General features: G+C 36.7%; 1 pseudogene; it reads left to right on the top strand.

Annotated features, from left to right (window-relative positions):
• Positions 1-293: 293 nt before the first annotated feature.
• LOC128661523 (probable mitochondrial glutathione transporter SLC25A39) lies at positions 294-1,354 on the top strand (annotated as a pseudogene).
• Positions 1,355-7,057: the final 5,703 nt, after the last annotated feature.

The raw sequence follows: 7,057 nt of genomic DNA, 5'->3' as shown, positions 1-7,057 counted from the left end.
GCTATACCGATATGACTTGTAATATGCGTTTCTGGCCATTATGCTTGAATTACCATTTTTTTCACCATTAAAAGCCGTACCGCAACACTTGAAATCTAGCCGACTGTGAATAAATGCAACTTCACTTTAAAATCCAGTAAGTGGATCCGGCTCAGAGCTGCTGGAGCAGCATGTGGCCCCCGGGAGCCGGGGCTCAAGATATTCGGGCGGAACCAATGCCATCCTCGGAATGCCCCTAAGTGTCACTTGTCATCCAGTCAAGGGGGCATCTGAACCCCTGCTATGCAGCAGGTATGGATGTGGAGGAGCCTGGTTTCCAGCCTGGGGGCATTACACCACTACAGCAGATTCTGGCCTCTGGTACAGGAGCTCTCATTACCTCTTTCTTTGTTACACCACTGGATGTAGTAAAGATAAGGCTGCAGGCACAGAGAAAGCCCTTCTCTAAAGCATTGTCTATAAAGTCTCTACCTTGGACACCTACCCTGCACCACCCCAAATGGCATTGCTTTCTGTACTGCAATGGACTGATGGATCACTTGTTTGTGTGCCAACATGCCACTGCTTGCAGCACTTTGTACCGAACCCCCACACACTTCCACGGCACAGTGGATGCATTTGTGAAGATAACACGCCATGAAGGGTTAACATCTTTATGGAGCGGGCTCCCACCCACACTGGTTATGGCCATACCTGCCACAATTATATACTTCACATGCTACGACCAGCTGCGAGATTTCATGAGATACCGACTTGGATACCAGGGTAGCCACAGACCTCTTATTGCTGGAGCACTTGCTCGATTGGGAGCAGTCACAGTTGGGAGCAGTTGATCCGAACTAAACAACAGTGTCGCCAGCTGTCTTACTTAGAGCTGGGTGCCTGTCTGCGCTCTGCAATCTCTCAGGATGGGTGGCGCTCTCTTTGGAAAGGTTGGGGACCAACTGTAAGAGATGTCCCATTTTCTGCTCTGTACTGGTTTAATTACGAGTTGCTGAAGAGCAGACTGAATGAATCCTGTAGTGCCCTAGAGGCGCCATTCCTGGCTAGCTTTACGGAAGGAGCAGTTTCTGAAACTGTCGCTGCTATTCTCACTTTGCCTTTTGATGTGGTGAAGATGCAGAGGCAGATAGAACTTGGTGACATAGAGACAAGTGCTTCCAGAAAGCTGAGGTCTACAACCTGGGGAGCCATGCGCAGGATCAAAGCAGAGTCTGGAACCAGGGGATTATTTGCATAGTTTTTCCCTCTAGTTATTATGGTGGCCCCAGCCTGTGCTATCATGATCCGCTCTTATGAATTTGGAAAGAACTTCTTCCAACAACAGAACATGGAGAAGGTGCAGAGCCAGTGATTTATAACATACAGAGAATTGGTCGAGCTATGCAATCTGTACTACAAGGATCTGATTTAGTCATGGTAAATGCTGTGCTCTAAAACTAGCTGGTCTGGATTGCCATGTAGCTAATAGCATTAAAGAAAAAAGCTTTGAGTCCTAGCTCTAGAAAACTTCAATAGGACATTCTGCCAGTCAATCACTGATTTATAGAAATCAGCAATCACCAGTAATTCAAACCACGGAACTCCAGATCTAAAAAAAAAAAAATACAAATTTATAAATATATAATATATATAATTCAGAAAAAAACAACTCAGATTTAGTATAACATAAAATGTTTCTGAAGTATATGGGACCAACTTTAGACATTGGACATTTGTATATAAGAAACGTAGGAAGCTCTTCTAATGGCAGTCAATAAATCCAGAAATGTTCTGACTGTAATCAAGGGGACAAAGAGCTCTGGGAAAGGCTTTCAAATCAATACCGTGTTTGCCGGGGGTCTAACACAGAACAGATAAGAGTGAAAAAGCCTATATTACTCAACTGCTCATAACAGCACCAAATGGTGTATAAGGAGCAAAGTGATTTCAGAGATGAAGTTAACAAAAAATAAAAAAAATCTCCAAACTCTGAATCCAAGCACTTCTCACCACAACATTTCCACACTCAAGCATGTAAACTCTGTCTTCATAGAGGACTTCTATGCTTAGGATCTGACCTGAAGTCAACTAATAATGATATAAATACCGTTAAAAAAAAAAAAACATGACAAGAAAAGAAAAGGAAGCATTGACAAAACTTACACAAGATAGGAGAATAGTGATGAGACCATCGGACAAGGGAGGAAACGTGATGGTATTGGATAAAGCAGCCTATATTAGGGAAACACAAAGACAGCTTAATGATAAAGAAGTATATTTAAGACTTAGGGAAAATCCTGTTAACCATTATAGAAATCTACTTAAAGAGATTATCAAAGCTGCTAGTTATAATAACATCATTACACAAGCGGTAAAAAAAAATCTTATCCCTGAATACCCAGTAACTCCCATAAACCATTACTTTCCCAAAGTACATAAAGATCTTAAGAACCCCCCAGGACATCCTATAATCACAGGTATTGAATCACTGAATGAACCATTATCAGAACTTATGGATCATTTTCTTCAACCTTTAGTAAAAAAACTACCTAGTTACATACAGGACACAACATCTTTACTATTAGAATTACAACAGATTAAATGGAAACAATCCTATCGCTTTTTTGTAGCTGATGTCTCGTCACTCTATACCTCTATACAACATGCTGAAGGCCTTGATGCTATTGGGTATTTTCTTGAAAGATATAGTAATTATGAAGAGAATACAAAACAATTTCTATTGAATTCCATTGACTATCTTCTAACACATAATTTTTTTATGTTTGATGGGGGCTTCTATCTCCAGAGACGTGGGACTGCTATGGGGGCGAAATTCACCCCATGTTATGCCAACCTGTTCATGGGTTGGTGTGAGCAGTCTCACGTCTTTGGAGATGGGAATCCCTATAGAGATAACATTATTCTGTATGCTTGTTATATAGACAACCTGTTTTTTATCATGGACTGTGGAGAGATAGAGACAGAAGCATTCTGCACCTATTTGAATAGGAACAACTGTGGAATTAGCTTTATAGGTGAACAAAGTCAGAATTATATTAATTTGTTGGATGTTAAAATATCAGCGAATATAGAAGAACAAATCATTGAGACTGATCTCTTCAGAAAATCCACAGCAGGGAACACCATTTTAGAATTTAGCTCCAATCATCCCCGACATACACTTTTGGGTATTCCCAAGGGACAGTTCATTCGTGTTAAACAGAACTGTTCCAATCAAACTAATTATGAAAAACAGGTAAGTAGTATGACACAATGCTTAAAAGAAAGAGAATATAATGAAAATATCCTCAACAAGGCCAAAATAGAAGTCGATTGTATCCCCAGGGAGAAACTTCTAACCTACAAAACAAGAAACAAAAAGGAATATAAACAAAAAACAAAATTCATTACGGCTTATAGCACTCAATATGGAGAGATATGTAAAATCATTAGGGATAGTATCCCGATACTGAGTGCTGATCCCGTCATGAAGAAAATAATACAGGATGGGTGTGAATTTATCTCTTAAAAAATGGCAAAACAATAGGTAATCTTGTACTGCCATCAGATCTTCCCAAAGAGAAAAACACCTGTTGGTTAAAACAACAGAAAAGCTTTTTCAAATGTAGAAAAAACATCTTTAAAACGTGTGATCATGTAGTGGAAGGGAACAATTGTAGGTCCACCACCACGAGTTGTACACCTGAGATAAAATTTCACATAAATTGTAATACAACACATGTAATTTATCTCCTTACGTGTAGAGGGTGTTTGAAACAGTAAATAGGGAGAACCAAGAGACCCCTAAAGGATAGGGTGTTACAACATCTCAGATCCATTGAGGATGAGAAATCTACTACTCCAATTGCTAAACATTTTAGGGAATATCATAACTCTGACCCAAAGCTTTTGGAAGTTCAGGGAATTGACCATATACCCAAGTGGAAAAGAGGGGGAAATAGGGAGAATACATTGAACCTTAGAGAGGTTTTTTGGATTTTTACCCTTAATACTTCCATCCCAAGTGGACTAAACTTCAGGAGGGACATTGACTTATATATTTAGGAAAAATGTATAGTCCCATAATTGTACCTTTAAGGCACCGAGATAATAGAAATAGAATCTAATCATATAAAATAATAGTGAGAATTTTTATAATTCCTAAAAATAATAAAAGGGAATAAATATTATCTTGATAAGGTCTTGTAGATATGGGCTAGATATATTAACTGTTCATTAGGATTATATCATTAGTAGCCAGGATATTTGTGTTAGAAAATGCAATAGGGTATGCAATACTAATGTGGTATGTACCTTTAAGAGTTTAAGTGTATAAAAAGCCGGAAAGAGCCGTTGTTCCTCTATGCAGTGAACAGTGTGCACGAAACATGTCTGCTGAGGAACACGGCTATGTACAACATACTTTATGCAATACTGGATGTTTTTACTATTTTTGGAAATAAAGATTTATTTTTTTACAATTTTTAAAACCTGCCTATGGATTTGGGATTTGGACTTGCTTGTATATATATATATATATATATATATATATATATATATATATATATATATATATATATATATATATATATATATATATATATATATATATATATATATATATGTGTGTGTGTGTGTGTGTGTGTGTGTGTGTGTGTTATGGGTAAAGTCAGATATTGGGTAATCCTACGTTTACCCATTTAAAATTGATATTAGCCAGAGATTAACCGGGTAATCCTTGCCAAACGCTTCTGGATAAAGCTAATGCTTGCACTGTAATTCCCCCATCTTCACTATCTGTTTTGCCTCCACCTGGGAGGTTCAAAGGGAACAAAGTCCCCCTTTTAAACCTCATTCCCCAAGGTTCACTTGGGGTTAATGCCAGAGGATCGGCGGGGTGCCCCCTTAAACCCCCCAGACAGAGGCAAAAAAAATAGTGAAGATGGAGGAATTACAGTGCACCATATATATGTGTGTGATTATAAATGAGGTTCTGTTGCTGTTATGAGCGCTGTGATCAGCTGAGCGCTGTGATTAACTTTAAGCAAGCAGGTAGCTTTATCCAGATGCGCTTGGGTAATCCTAGGATTACCCGGGTAAAGCCCAATGTATGATCTTACATCCGTCCGCTGCCAGTCACTGGGATAATATCAGTTTTACCCGGATAATCCTAGGATTACCTAGATATCTGACTTTACCTGTAATTTCCAGTAGTCCACTAGTCCTGGAAAGTTTAGAATTTCAGTGGACGACTTAGAAATTTGACGATTTCCTATCTTTAACTTTGAGTGAACTAGTAACTTTTCCCTCTGGGCTAGCAGTTTTAAACCCCTGACTAGTAAACCATAGAGATATTTTTCCACCCCTACATATATTTATATATATATATATATATATATATATATATATATATATATATATATATATATATATATATATATATATATATAAGACTGTAAACCATTATAGTTATTCTACTTATAATAATCAGATTAACAGTCAAGCATTTTATGTGGTAAAATGAATATATATTGTCTATAATTACAGACAAAATTGTTATCTATAGATGATGTTTAAGCACATCTCTAGAACATTTTGTCAAGAAGCAGCAATGGCAGGGTATATAATTTGCTTGGAGGGGAGGTGGAAACAAAATGTGCCTTTGTCTTTGTAGCCAAAAATCCAAACACCAGCCCTGCCATTAATTCTGATATGTTTAACCACTGGAATAGTGTTGTTTAAATTTAAACACAGTCTTCTTCATGAATGCAGAATGACAAACAAAAAGGTATTGTATATATGCATAATAATAATATTTGTTAAAACAGCAGACTTTTTCACAAAATATGTGCTCATGGTGAATGGAAAGAACTTTCCTATTTATGGTAAAAACTTTTAGAGGTATGTTATTTTTAATGGTAAACATGTTCTAAAGCATTCCATTCCTCAATAAACCAGTGTTATCTTATTATCACATCTTCTGTTTTTTTTTTACTTTTCCATAATCATTTTTACGTTCAAAGCTAGAAAAAATAGGGACAGCGCTATGTACATAAAGTTAATATGACAATTCTTTGTGAAGACTAGCAAAGCTGTTATACTTTATATGTTTGAAAGCAGTTGATTATGTTGTTTATTGTAGAATTCACAACATTTCTCATGTATGCCATATATTTGTAACGTAAGCAGTAGCTTTAGTCTGTTAGTAAAATTATATATAATTATGTACACTATTTTATTGAATGCAAGTTCATAAGTCATAAACCAGTGGCAGAACTAATTAAAGGTCTATGATACAAGAATTTGCCTGGGTCCCCGTCATATGCAATACTTTAAGAGGCACTGAACAATAAATACGTTTTACAAAAATAGTATTGAAGTTATACCTTAACTCCCTCTAGTCATGGGTTCCGCCTGGTTGAAATCTGTTTTTCCACTGCATTCCAGTGCTAATGTGTTTGCAAATGTGGCGCAATTTCCTTCAGATACCTGCAGTGTAACTTAGGTTATAAAATGGCAGCCCCCATAATTAGAGGAGGGGCATGAAAAGTATTTAGTGTTCAATGTCCCTTTACTAGTAAGCAATTGTAAAATTAAAAGTCAACACAATTATTTTTTGTAAATAAATAAAATAATATTTATCTCACCAAATATATGTCCAAAGTAGTTATCAGGTTAGTAACCATTGCACTCCGTTTTACATTCAATAATTTAACAAATAAAATGTCAGACCAGAGACAAGATCTGCATTATTTAAAGGAATATGAAAGTCAAAATTAAACTAGCATGATTCTGATAGAGCATGTAATTTTAAGACACTTTTAAATTCACTTCTATTTTCAGATGTGCTTAGTTCCCTTGGTATCCCTTGCTGAAAAAGAATACGCACATATCCTACACCAGTAAGAGCTAGCTGCTGATTGGTGCCTGCAAATATTTGTCTATTGTGATTGGCTAACTAGATGTTTTCATCTAGCTGCCAGTAGTGCAATGCTGTTCCATCAGCAAATGATAACAAGAGAATGAAGCAAATTTGATAATAACAGTAAATTGGAAAGTTGTTTAAAATTGTATG

This window comes from Bombina bombina, chromosome 5 (genome assembly GCF_027579735.1).
Source record: "Bombina bombina isolate aBomBom1 chromosome 5, aBomBom1.pri, whole genome shotgun sequence".
Taxonomy (NCBI): domain Eukaryota; kingdom Metazoa; phylum Chordata; class Amphibia; order Anura; family Bombinatoridae; genus Bombina; species Bombina bombina.
Note: the sequence above shows the minus strand (reverse complement) of the source record. Positions and strands in the feature narration are given on the sequence as shown.